The sequence below is a fragment of the Eschrichtius robustus genome, chromosome 1 (assembly GCF_028021215.1).
Source record: "Eschrichtius robustus isolate mEscRob2 chromosome 1, mEscRob2.pri, whole genome shotgun sequence".
Classification (NCBI taxonomy): domain Eukaryota; kingdom Metazoa; phylum Chordata; class Mammalia; order Artiodactyla; family Eschrichtiidae; genus Eschrichtius; species Eschrichtius robustus.
In genome coordinates this window covers 126,100,209-126,114,366 of record NC_090824.1, presented here as the reverse complement: position 1 = coordinate 126,114,366, position 14,158 = coordinate 126,100,209, and the positions used below count along the sequence as shown (strand labels likewise).

The following is a 14,158-nucleotide window of genomic DNA, read 5'->3' as shown; positions in this document are numbered from 1 at the left end:
TGAGGACTGTGAGTTGAGTCTTATGCTCCCTTTAAGAGCCCCTACCTGGGGCACTGGCTGACCCTTTCCGGGGTGCTACCCCTACCCCATCCCGCATACCTGGTCACGCAGAGGTGTCTGTTAACGCCTTGATGGCTGAGCTCAGAGCACCCTTATATGAGGTTTTGTTAGTATCACTGGTTATTTGGCAAAGCTGAGTTACCTGAGGTTGGTGACTCATAGTGAATCGCCGTCACCCAACAGTCTGACAAGGACACACTAGAGAATTCACACGGTGGGAAATGGGCCTGTCACAATGTCCAAATGCTGGGGGCCTTGGTTGAAACTTTCTCACTTTGTGCCTTGCTGGGGCTCCAGCTTGGATGTTCTGATCATCATAGCTTCAGTTGATCAAAAAGCCTGTTGGAAATTGCTCAGGGGCCCTCATAGGCTGGCAAAGACTATTAAGGTTCACTGCTATGAGTGAAAAGGTATCAGTTCTGGCTGATAAGTACAGGTTATAGTGGAAGCATGCATTGACAGCTCTAGAGAGCAATGGTTACTTAAATGTAAAATTGCCAATGGTGGGAGACCTCAAGAAGGTGGAAACCATGCTGGTTGCTAGGGGACATGAAATCTCGGGTGCTTGAAGGTGTTTATCCTTGTCTCCCAAAAGCCAGCAGAGGCTCCAGCACACAAAGATTGGGTGCTCAGGGAGTGTCTGCTTAAATGGGGGCTCAGTGCCATGGTGTTTCAGAGGGGCTACAGGGCCTCAGACCTTCACGGTGGGCTTCGTGGAGGAGGCACAGCCTGTGGAGAATTTGACTGATGGTTATAGATCGGGGAGAGACCTGGCTTTCCATCCTGATTTTACCACTCACCAGCTGTGCAACTTTAGGCATGTTACACAACCTCTCTGAGAGGGTTTCCTTACCTATATAGTGCAGGTGGTAACTGACATCCACATAGGTTTGTTGGGAGAAAGGCCAGCCACATGGCAGGAGGTCAATCAGTAGCTGTTATTAACATTTATGGGACTTCCCTGGTGGCGCAGTGGTTTAGAATCCGCCTGCCAATGCAGGGGACACGGGTTCGAGCCCTGGTCCAGGAAGATCCCACATGCTGCGGAGCAACTAAGCCCATGCGCCACAACTACTGAGCCCGCGTGCTGCAACTACTGAAGCCCATGCCCCTAGAGCCCGTGCTCCACAAGAGAAGCCACCGCAATGAGAAGCCCACGCACTGCAACAAAGAGTAGCCCCTGCTTGCCACAACTAGAGAAAGCCCACATGTAGCAACGGAGACCCAATGCAGCCAAAATAAATGAAATTTATGATGACTAATGGTTATCATCACCGTGGTGTCCATAGAGCACAGTCCTGCCTGTTCCTACACTGGCTCCTTTGGCAAACAAGATGTGGGGTCTTAGAGGGGTGCCAGCCGGGCCCCCTGGATGACCCCTGCCTGTCTTGCACTTGCCACCACCCTTCCTGACCCTGAGGAGTCAGTTATTTTTCTGTGGCATGAACCCTTTCCTCTGCCCCAAATACAAGACAGTCTTAGGAGAAGCCAAGCCCATCAGGGTGACCCCACAAACACAAGTGGGCAACCATGGGGGCTTTTAAATGTGATAAGGACAGACAGAACCAAGAAAACATCCTCAGTAATATCCTGTCACACTGGGATAAAGGAGACTTCCTGCCCGTCTTGTGTGTTCATTTATTTATTCATTCATTCCACAAATATTTATCCAGGTGCTGGCTAGACACTGGAGACCCCACAGTAGCAAGAGACCTGGCTTAGATGTCTTCGTGCACCAAAGCACTGAGCACAATTACTTTAGAAAGGAGACACTTCATAAAATGTTTGATATTTAAAGAATTCAGGGACAGTGCCATCCCCCGAGAGGTGGGGATTTTTACTCCCATTTTGCAGAGGAGGTAGCTGAGGCCTGGGGAGCTAGGCAGTGGCAGAGCTGGAACTGGAACCCTGTGCCCTCCACTTGGTGTTCACCGAGCTGTCCAAAGGGAGTGAGAGGTGGGGTTGAGACAGAGGGACTGGTGGAGGGCCCACCTTCACCCTACCCTCAGTCGGAGGCCACGGGAGGGTTTAGCGAGGCATGACATGCTCCTTTCTGAGATCCTGGCACAGTTTTCTCACCCCTACAGGGCCAATGGTGGTGCTCAGACCCCTGCATCCCAGAGCAGTGGGCCTCCTGCTCCTCAAGCACCACACACCAGGCACCACTAGGTGGCGCCAAGTGGTCATTAGGGCTCTGCCCAGAGACCTGTCGGGTCCTTTGTCTTCCAGTCTCTGTGCCTGGGTGGGCCACCTCAGGACCTGGGGCGGCCAGTAGGCATAGGGAAGCTTCTTTGTTGAGAAGCTAGTACCAGGTATCTGTTGAGTGTCTCATGGTTTGAGTTCATTAGCCCCCTTGTTTTTCCACAATAACCCCAAGAGGAGAGTGGGACATTATCCCCACCTTATGGGGAAAGGAAACTAATCCCTTGTAAGGTTAGGTGACTTGGCCAAGGTCACACTGCAAGCTGGGTCTGGAACCCAAGTCCCAGGGTCCTGGGATTTTTGCAAGGTCAGCAGAGGGCACTGAAGCCAGATACTGGCTCCACCACTTGCTGTGTCACCTTGGACATGCTGCCTAAAACCTCAACCCAAATTTCATCATTAGCCATGGACTTAGGAAAGGTAAAGAGCTGGGGTGGGGACAGGCATGTGGTAAACCCTCATGGTTAGCTCCTATTAGCCTTTATTGCACTTACCTGAAGAGGCCACCCTGCAACCCTCCTCATCTCTCCCTCCCCCTGTCCCCCAGCCTCTAGGGTGGCCAGAGAATAACAAAGAGAATTAGCAGGAGCCCAGAGTAAAGACTCTCTTTCAGTCTTCCCTCCTGGAGGACCCAGGCTGTGCCCAGCCTCTAAAGGGAAGGGGAGAATGAGGTCTTGTCTCCTCTCCTTCCCAAAACAAACTTGAGTCCCAGCCCTGATGGGTGACTGTGTGTATCATAACTGCCCCTCTTCTCGCCTCTGTCCACCTTCTTATCTGAGCGTCTTTGATGACTCTATGAGGGGGATCTTTAGACCTAGTTTACAGAGGAGGCTCACAGAAGGTGGGCAGCTCAAGGTCACAGGGCTGTAAATGGCAGAGCCAGGATGGCACCCAGGTGTCTGAAGCCTCACCTTGGTGTTCAGGACCTTCGCAAAAAGGAGGAAGCAGGCGCTGCTTCCTTTCCCCTAGCTTTGTCCCAGAAACCCCACACTCAAGACTCCATTTCTTTAGGATTCCAAGAGCATCACCTGCTGAGACATAAATAGCTGGGAGGGGATGAGATGGAAGGGGAGGGGCTTGGTAGGAGACCCTGAATGGGGCAGCGAACCCCGGGTGCCAGACTAGCCCTGCGGGGAGGAGGCTGACAGTCAGCCCGCCTTCCACTCCTTGGACTCCCACCACCTCCAGCTCCCTCCTTCAGCCTCGCAGCCTCCTGGCAGATGCCCGCCCCAGGGGTGCCCCCTCACTCCCCTCCCCCAGCTGGTGTTGGGTTCAGTAAGCAGAGCCCCAGCTCACCTGGGAAGGTGTCGAGTGAGGAGGGCGTCCAGTTACAAGCTGGGGCTGGGAGGGCAAGCAGGGGCAACCCAGGGGCAGGAGCCAAAGGCCTGGAACCTAGTGGTGGGGGTAGGTGTGTGGGGGGGCCTCAAGGCCTACCCCCCAACCCTGCAGGAGCCCCATCCGTGCTGCAGGAGGCCCCAGCTCCTGGGGGCTGAAGCAGAAAGACCATGGCATCCTCCTCAGATGCCACTTGGCAGCTAGCACACCCGTCAGTTCCCTAAGCTAGGCCTCAGTTTCCCCATCCTCAGAATGGGGGTAGGGTGGGAATAAGCCCTGTGTAACCGATCCACCACAGCCCAGGACTAATCTGGGTAAACTGTGAAGGGCTGTGCACACCCTTAGGGAGGGTGTTCTCCTCTCTGTTCAGCTCCAGTCCTTTCTCTCCAACACCCAGGGTGGCCTCCTCCCCCGCCCGGCACCCTGGGCCCTGGCACAGCACTCCATGCCTATTTAAGGCAAATCTCCTGATCTCCTTTTAAATAACATTCACTCCTTGTCGTGGAACAGACAAGCAGAGCCTGAGCTTAGAAAAAGGGGAGGGAGTTGCAAATATCCCATCAGAGAGTGGGGGGAACGGGAGACACGGTGGTGAAGCAGGTATGGGAGGGTCCTTGCACTCCCCACCCCAGCCTCCCATTTGGTCCCCTCACTGCACAGGCCCTGGATTGGCTCCAACCCCTTTAGAGGGACTGGGGCACTCCCAGAAGGCTTCCTGTAGCCCCAGGGACTGTGGTGGTGTGGGAGACTGAGGAATAATGCCACTCCCAAGGCCTGGGGGGTGGCGTGCTTGGGTGAAGAAGTGGCATTTGACCAGCAAGGGGAGTGGGAGGGTCTGGGGTAAGACTGACATCTGATCTCACAGCCTGCCCATTAAGGATGAAACAACTGCTGTTTGCTTCTAGAATCAGAGGCTCAGAGAGGACTAGAGACCAGCCCAGGGCCACAAAACTAGTGAGTGGAAAGGTCTGAAATCTTGGCCTGGCCCTGTTCCAAATTTATGCTTTCTGCCCCTCCATGCCAGGTCTCCTTGTGTCTGGGGCTGTATGTGACACCAGACAGTGACTCATCAGGGACCAGGCATCATTCAAAGTCCCCCACATGGGACTTCCCTGGCGGCACAGTGGTTGGGAATCCACCTGCCAATGCAGGGGACACGGGTTCGAGCCCTGGTCTGGGAAGATCCCACATGCCGCGGAGCAACTAAGCCCGTGCGCCACAACTACTGAGTCTGCGCTCTAGAGCCCACATGCCACAACTACTGAAGCCCAGGTGCCTAGAGCCCGTGCTCCCAACAAGAGAAGCCACCGTAATGAGAAGCCTGTGCACCGCAACAAAGAGTAGCCCCCGCTCGCCGCAACTAGAGAAAGCCCGCGCGCAGCAACGAAGACCCAACGCAGCCAAAAATAAATACATAAAAAATAAAATTAAAAAAACAAAAACAAAAACCAAGTCCGCCCACACACACTTCCTGCCTGCATAGCTCCCAGGCAGGGACCCTGACTCCGCTTCTGCCTCCCTCTCCTTTTCTCCAGGCCAACCACACCTCTCCTTCCCCTCCTCCCGGGTTCCTGGCTCAGGCATCCCCCTGCTTCTGGCCCGGCCCCCAGATTAGCTCACCTTAACTTGGTCACGTACTCAGAAACTTACAGCCAGAAAGTGGCATGTCCCACACTCCTCTGAAGGAGTGAAGCAGCGAGGCTAGGCTCCTTCCCACTGCAGGACCCCTGCAGGGCCCTTCCCAGCCACTCTGTTCTTCCCACCATGTGAGGCCCGGAGGCCCTCCCTCTCCTGCTTCCTTCTCTCCCTCTTTCCCCCAGGTGTCCTGGCCGCCTCCCCAGCCTCCCATCTCAGAGTGGCTAATCCCCCTGTGGTCCTCACATGACGGAGACGCCCTCTCTGGGGTTCAAAAGGAGAGGGTCAGGGATCCTTTACAGATCATGTTGCCTCCTCAGGCATGTGAGCCCCAAGAGGCCAGCCCCACCCGCATGTCGGTGTCATGCTGGACTAGGGGGTGGGGGACCAGAGTGAGGAAGAAGCCCTAGCCTTGTCTTCCTCTGGGCACATAGAGCAGATAGGGGCCAAAGCGGTCAGCTGGTCCAATGGCCTCATTTCACAGATGAGCAACTGTGGCCCAGGGAAGAGGAGGAGAGGCCCCGGGGGCTCACAGTGAGACAGAAACTGATCTGGGTCTTACTGGGACCCCTGGTACCCTCAGGTGGGGCTTGATCCCAGGGGAAGGAGGGTCAATTATAGGAGGAAACTCAGCTCAGTGTTTAGTCGGGGTGGGGTGTCCTTGAACTTTTCAGGGTCTTTCTAGCTTGGCTCTGCCTTTTACCTCTTGTTTGCCCTTGGACAATCCCCTTTCCCTCTTTGGGCCTCAGTTTTCTTGTGTAAAACAAGTGGGTTGGGTAGATGGTCTTTAAGATCCCTTACTGTTTACATCTTCTGCACCTCCCATCAGCCCAGTCCCATCCCCCAGGCCTTTCCAGCTCTCGCCCAGGCCCAGGTCTGCCTCATAGCCCCTCAAGAGTGCTCCAACAGGGAATTCCCTGGTGGTCCAGTTGTTGGGACTTGGCACTTCCACGGCAGGGGGTGCGGGTTCCATCCCTGGTCGGGGAACTAAGATCCCGCATGCTATGCGGCATGGCCAAAAAAAAAAAAGATTGCTCCAACAGCCTCTACACTGTCTCGGGCCTCCACTCTCATCCCCTGCAATAAGCTGCCCCAGACATTGCCCAGGTAACCTACTGATGCTTAGGAATCTCCCATGGCCCTCCATGGCTTCCCTAAGAATAATCCAACTCATCACCTGGCATTCAGCACATACCACCCGCAGTCTTGGACCCTGGGCTCAGTTTCTTCATCTACCAAGCACTAACGGCCCCTCACTTAGGGACTGTGGTGTGGACACATAGTGGGGCGCAGGCCAGGAGCCCAGGAAAGGCGGGATGGCCTGAGTGGCACTCAGGGCTTCTCTGTGCTGAAAAGGCTGCCCATGCCACCCCCACTCCTTCATCCAAATTGGTGAGGTGCTCCAAGGCTGGTTCAAGCTTCATCCCCTCCTAGGGAGGCCAGGCCCCCTGGGTGGCCCCATCAGAGTGACCTTGCCCATGTGGAGCTCCCACGGGGCCAGATTCACTCGCCTGCCTGTATCTGCAGCTCCTGCCATCCTGTGGGGAATGTACAATTGGCCGCTCCCGGAGAACCAGCTGGCAGGCACTTGCTGAGCGAACCCTTGGGTCTGTGGGCTCCTGCCCAACCCCCTCTCCTTCCCCCAGGGCGGTATTTCTAACATGGGATTTTCTTTGACTCTCAGAGACTTCCTCACTGCCAACTCCACAAGCTCATAGCTGGGCCTCGGGGCAGACTCTCAGCTGGAGGTTTTAGACCCTGTCTTGCCCTGATCCAGTGACTGGCCAAATGGACTCTCAGAAACCTTCCCCAAAGGCCCAGGAAGGAGTAGCTGGCAGGAAATACCACTTACTAGAAGAGAATGCTAAGGGAAGAGAAGCCAGGACCTAGAAGCTTGGAGACCTCCCACCCTGGGGTCTGAACACTGCTTCAGCCACTTACTAGTTTCAGGGTCTTGGGAAAATTACCTAATGTCTCTGAGCCTCAGTTTCCTCATTGGGAATAATAACTATCTCATCCTATGATGAGAGAATTAGATGATGCACTCAAAGTGCTGAGCTCATGGCCTGCCACTTCGTAAATGCTCACAAAATGGTAGCTATAATCCTTATTGAGGACAGATGGATCAAGGCCCCCAGCTGAGGGGGTGCAGGCTGTTGGCTGTTCAGCCAGAGGTAGGCAGCTGGTTAGTAGCTAGAATACAAACACAGAGTCCCAAGCCTGGTGCTAAGCAGTCTACATACATCCTCTCATTTAAACAGTCCCTTCCTCTGTCAAAAGTAGGGGTTTGGAACAGAAATTTCCTAAGGCTCAGCGAGTACTTGTAGAAGGTCTGCAGTTTACAAAGTACTATTTACTTTATAGAGCCAACCTCTAATCCTGTGAGCCTTCTAATAGTTGTCAACGGTCACACAACTAGATCTGGAACTAGAACCAGGGGATGGCTCCATCTTTCCCCAGAGGCTGGTGGCAGACACTCTGAGGGGCTTGGTGAGGCCCGAAATCCCCACCAAGGGCCTAGGGTGGGACAGGGGCTTTGAAGACAACAGTGTCATGGAAGCTTGGCTCTGGCTCCTGCCCAGCATCTGGTTCTGTGCTGGGCGGAGGCCTGGGTCTGCAACTCATCAGCCCCACCTGTCAGCCCTCCCAGGCAGGCACGTGGGGCCTTTGGTTATCACTAAGGAGAGCACGGCTGAGGGGGGCCTCAGTTCAGGGGCCTGGTCTCCCTTCCTTGCTGGGCACCTTCAGGCAGGGAGCTCTGTTCCCATCGGCCGAGCACCTCCAAGTTGACTGCGCTCTGTTATATGACAGGCACCCTGAAATATGCAAAGACCGCACTCATTCAATAAATATTTATTGAACACTGACAGTGTGCCTGGCCCTGAGCTGGCTGTGGGGAATTGGACAAAAATTCCTGCCTACATTCTAGTAAAAGAAGCTGTAAAGGAAAGCGTAAGTGTGATGGAAATAAAAGAGAGCAATTAGCTTTACACAGGTTAGTCTGAGAAGGCCGCTGAGGGAGGGAAGTACAGCTAGAAAGAGCATTCTGGACAGAGAAGAGGGCCCATGCAAAGGCCCTGAGATAGGTAAATTTGGAGTGTTTGGAGATCAGCAAGCCTGGTGTGAGGTGGGCACACAGCAAGCTTGCCCTCAATAAATGCCAGCTGAACAAATCAACCAATGATCATAAGGATTTCTGCATCCAGCTGAGATGGAATAACAGGGACTGGATTTACATCCTCACCTAAGACAACTAAAATACCCCGCAAAATATATGAAACGGTGGTTCTCAAGACATTGGATGCCAGACAGGGAAAAATAGTGACGTCTGGGAGTAAGGAAACAAATGAGGTGAGCCCTATAAATGCCCCACCTCACTGCCTGAAGAAAGTTTCCAGACCAGAGCGCAGCAAGAGGAAGGCAGGTGAAGTCTGGCAGCCTCCCCACACTGAGAGGACACTGAAAAGCTGGGAGTACCGAACACAAAGCAGAGAACCAAAAGGGCAAGAGCTGCACACAGAGAACTCTAGAGCTCTACGCAGGGTACCTCTGCAGTAATTCTGCTCAATGCATGCATGTGAGGAAACCACCAGAAAGCATGGTAAGCACCACCCAAAAGGATGAGAGAGAATAATCCTTGGAGCTCACAGAGAGCTGCGAATAGTGTTGGTTCCCACAAACCAGAGTAGAAACCGCACAATTAATGGGACACTGAGTAGAGCCAGCGTCAGAAGAGTTTTTGGCTCAGAAGTGGGAAAAAACTAAACACTGCTCTGGCCCCCACTAACAAAAGTAAGATCTGAAAGGACCAAACTGTTTTCAAGTAACTTTTGCACACCAGGACAAAGCTCAAGGACATTTATAAGAATACACACACACACACACACACACACACACACACACGCAAATCCAGCAATTGATAAAATAAAATTCTTAATGCCTGGCAACCAATAAAAATTAGCAGGTAAAAAAGAAACAGGAAAATATGACCCATAATGAAAAGAAAAACCAATCAATGGAAACCTACCTAGAAATTACCCAGATGATAGAGTTATTACAGACTTTTTTTTTTTTTTGGCTGCACAGCATGCAGGATCTTAGTTCCCCAACCAGGGATCGAACCCATTCTCCCTACAGTGGAAGCACAGAGTCTTAACCACTGGATCGCCAGGGAAGTCCCTATCACAGACATTAAAACAGTTATTCTAACTATATTCCATATGTGCAAGAAGATAAAGAAAAGACTGACCATGTTAAGTAGAGATATAGAAGGTATTTTTTAAAAGATCCAAGTTGAAATTATGAAAACTATAATGTCTGAGATAAAAATACACTAGATGGATTAATAGAACACTAGACATGGCAGAAGATTAGTGAATTTTAATACATAGTAATGGAAACTATCCAAAATAAAACACCTAGAGAAAAAAGGCTAAAAAAAAAATAATAATAATAACATGGCATCAGTGAGCTGTGAGATGACTTCAAGTGACCTAATATTTCTATACGTGTAACCTGAGGGAAGAAGACAGGAAAAAATATTTGAAGGAAAAAATTAACTGAAACATTTCTAAATTTGATAACGATAAATCCATAGATCTAAGATAATTAACCCCAAGCACTATAAACATAAAGAAACTATACCAAGCTCTCTGGTCTTCCCCATCCAACAGAAAGCACAAGAGAGACCAAGATTGAATCCGGGCCCTCGGCAGTGAAAGCACAGAGTCCTAACCACTGGACCACCAGGGAATTCCCAAGACAGCTGCATCTTCTTGTGCAGTGCCAGCTATGTCACTGAGACATGATGGTGAAGGCTGGAGTAAACGAATACGGCTGTATTGGGTGCCTGGTCACCAGGACTACTTTTTTTTCTTTTTTTTAAATTAATTAATTAATTAATTAATTTTTGGCTGCTTTGGGTCTTTGTTCCTGTGCGTGGGCTTTCTCTAGTTGTGGTGAGCGGGGCCTTCTCTTGTTGCAGAGCATGGGCTCCAGGCGCTCAGCCTTCAGTCGTTGTGGCACACGGGCTTAGCTGTTCCTTGGCATGTGGGATCTTCCCGGACCAGGGCTTGAACCTGTGTCCCCTGCATTGGCAGGCGGATTCCCAACCACTGACCCACCAGGGAAGTCCCACCAGGACTACTTTTAACTCTGGCAAAGTAGATAATGTCTCCATCAATGACCCCTTCATTGACCTCAACTACATGGTCTACATGTTCCAGTATGATTCCACCCATGGCAAATTCAATGGCAGAAAGATGAGAATGGGAAGCTTGTCATCAATGGAAGGCCCATCTCCATCTTTCAGGACTGAGATCCCACCAACATCAAGTAGGATGATGCTGGTGCCAAATATGTTGTGGAGTCCACTGGTGTCTTCATTATCTTGGAGAAGGCTGGGGCTCATTTTAAGGGTGGAGCCAAAACGGTCATCATTTCTACTCCTTCTGCTGATGCCCCCATGTATGTCATGGGCATGAACCATGAGGAATATGACAACTCACTCAAGATTGTCAGCAATGCCTACTGCATCACCAATTGCTTGCCCCCGCTCCCCCCAGCCAACATCATCCATGACAACTTTGGCATCATGGAGGGACTCATACCCACAGTCTATGCCATCACTGCCCCCCAGAAGACAGTGGATAGCTCCTCTGGGAAGCTGTGGTGTGATGGTCATGGGGCTACCCAGCACATTATCCCAGCTTCTACTGGTGCTGCCAAGGCTGTAGGCAAGGTCATCCCTGAGCTGAATGGGAAGCTCACTGGCATGGCCTCTCATGTCCCCACCCACAATGTGTTGGTTCTGGATCTGACCTCCATTTGGAGAAATGTGCCAAATATGATGACATCAAGAAGGTGGTAAAACAGGTATCAAAGGGTCTGTTAAGGGCATCCTGCTACATTAAGGACCAGATTGTCTCCTGAGTCTTTAACAGTGACACCCACTCTTCCACCTTTGATGCTAGGGCTGGCACTGCTCTCAATGACCACTTTATCAAGCTCATTTTCTGGTATGACAATGAATCTGACTATAGCAACAGGGTGATGAACCTTATGGTCCACATGGCCTCCAAGGAGTAAGAGTCCCTGGACCATCAGCCCTACTAAGAACACAAGAGGAGGAGAGAGGTCCTCAGCTGCTGGGGAGTCCTTGCCTCAACTCAATCTCCCAAGACTCTGAGAATCTCTCGTTCTTGACATTTTCCAAGAACAAGAAACTGTGACCCCCATCACAGCTGGGGCTCTCCCAAGCCCTACTTTGGAGGACCCCTACTTTGTCATGTACCATCAATAAAGTACTCTCTACTCAGCCAAGAAAAAAAAAAAAAGAAAAAGGAAAAAAACCCCTATACCTAAGTATATCAAAATTGTTTTAAAAAAATGATAAAGAGAATTCTCAACCTTTCTGTGGTTTGGGGTTGCTGTCTGCCTCATAAAGCAAAGTAGAGGGTTTGTCTTCTGGGAAGACAAAAATCATCTTTTCCTCTGAAAAAGGCTCTTACATAGTTGGCTTTAGCATCTTCCAGGAATAGGAGGGCAGGGATTGAGGCCTCATGAGTCTGGGATTTCAGTTGGGATAGAGAGAGAAGACAGTGGTTATAACCAGAAAGTCAGAGTGGGGTATCATTACCTCCAGAACTCATCACTATTAACTCAGCCTGGGCTTCATAAGTCATAGAAGTGGATTCCTTAATAAAATAATAGTTTCCAAAAGAAAAAAAAAAGAGCGATAAAGAGAAAGACTTAAAAGCAGCCTGAGGAAAAAAAGACACATTACATACAAACAAACAAAAATAAGAATAGCAGATTTTTTTTTTGTCAGAAACAATGCAAGTGAACTTGTTATACCTGGGTTAATACTTCTGGGAAAGTTGAAACTCAGTTATGTAATATTATTGAGCAAACTTGACTTAAGAAGATGACTCTTTCAATGGCGTCTTTCTTTGACTTATTTGATTCTGATTGGTTTGGGTCTTGGAGACCATGGCTCCAAAGTACACTCCAAACACTGGGAATTCTCCTGCTTATAGTTATCATAAAAATCCCCCTGGTGCGTTATATTCTTTCAAAAGCTTTTAAATACGTGTTCACAGCTGTTAAATGTCAAGCAAATGATCTCCCTAAGACTGGGATGTCAGAAAAGGAATAAGGAGAAAGACCACTTTAAGGATCAGGAAACTGGAACCATGACCTGTGAATGTAACAGGGATTACACAAAACATTATGATCTGTGGATACCACACCAAGCCTCCATAAATACATAGCTCAGAGTGGCACTAATACCTTAAATTTTGATCACATCTCTCAGTTAGGGTGAGAGTTTGATCAAAAGGGGGGAATTGTTAAAAAGAAGTAACAAGCCTAAAATGGAGTTATTTGCCCCCAGGACAGCAAACCGAGACTTAATTGTACTTTCAACCTCTCCCAGGAATGTGGCTTTTAAATAAATATCTTAAATTTCCTAATTAGCACTAACCAGTGAGACAATTTGCATAATGAGACACCCCCCCCCCCCCACCCTTCCCTTCCCTGCCAAAGAAGATGACCTGGCCTGAAACAATTCTTTCTTTCCTTTTGCTAGTAACCTCCTTGCCCCACCATCCTTCTGCCTCTAAAAGCCTTCCCCTCTGGGCCTCCTTCTAGTTCCTAGATGGAATGCTACCTGAGTCATGAATCACCTAATAAAGACAATTAGACCTTCAAAAAGATACATAGTGGCTGAATGGATAAAAAGCCAAGATCTGTTGTCTACCAGAAACTCACTTTAGATTCAAGGACACAAATAGGCTGAAAGTGAAGTGATGGAAAAAGATATTTCATGCAAATGTTAACCAAAACAAAGAAGTGGCTATATTTAAACCACACAAAGCTGACTTTTAGCCAGACACTGTCACTAGAGACAAAGAAGATCATTACATAATGATAAAAGGGTCATTCAATAGGAAGATATAGCAATTGTAAATATATATGCACCCAGCATCAAATCACCTAAGTATGTAAATCAAATATTGGCAGATCTGAAAGGAGAAATTGAGAGAAACACAATAATAGTAGGAGACTTTAATACAGGACTTGCAATAATAGATAAGACATTGAGACAGAAATCAATTTTAAAAATCTGTGGATCTGAACAACATTACAAAAAATGGATCTAAAAGATATATACAAAACTTTTTGCCCAATAGCAGAACAATTTACATTTTTCTCAAGCAATCACAGAATTTTCTCCAGGATAGATGACATGTATGTCACAGTAGAGTCTTAATGAATTGAAGAATATGGAAATCACACCAAGAATCTTTTCTGAACAAAATGAAATGAAACTAGAAATCAACTGAATCACGAAAACAGGAGAATCCACAAATATGTGGAAACTAAGTAACACAATCTTAACCACTGAGTCAAAAAGGAAATCAAGAGATTTGGTGACTACAAAATTTGAATTTGAGAATATATATAACTAACCTCTTCTCTCCAAGATTTTCAAGTGAAACTAGGCTCATCACAAGGCAAGTAATACCCATGATTTATGACTTATTAAGTCATAATAAGAGTAACTTATTATTAACGGTGACTAAAGGCAAATTATACTCCTACATAAAACTTAAGTATTTCTCATGTGAAACATTTACTAACCTCTTAGGAGTATTGATTTATAAAATGAGAAGGAAAGAAAAAAGAAACAATGCAAGCAAGAAGACAGTGGAGCCAAGTCTTTAAAATACAGAAAGGAAAAATAAATATCAACCTAAAATGTTTTATCCAGGAAAAATAACTTTCAGAAATGAAAGCTAAACCACATGGGATAAAATTAGAAATCAATGACAAAAAGAAATTTAGAAAATTCACAGATATGTAGAAATTAAGCAACAACTCTGAAATCACAGCAGAAATCACACACACACAAAAAGAAAACAAA

General features: G+C 48.7%; 1 pseudogene; it reads left to right on the top strand.

The window, feature by feature from the left end:
* Nucleotides 1-10,039: 10,039 nt before the first annotated feature.
* Nucleotides 10,040-11,319, top strand: LOC137759850 (glyceraldehyde-3-phosphate dehydrogenase-like; annotated as a pseudogene).
* The last annotated feature ends 2,839 nt before the right edge of the window (nucleotides 11,320-14,158 follow it).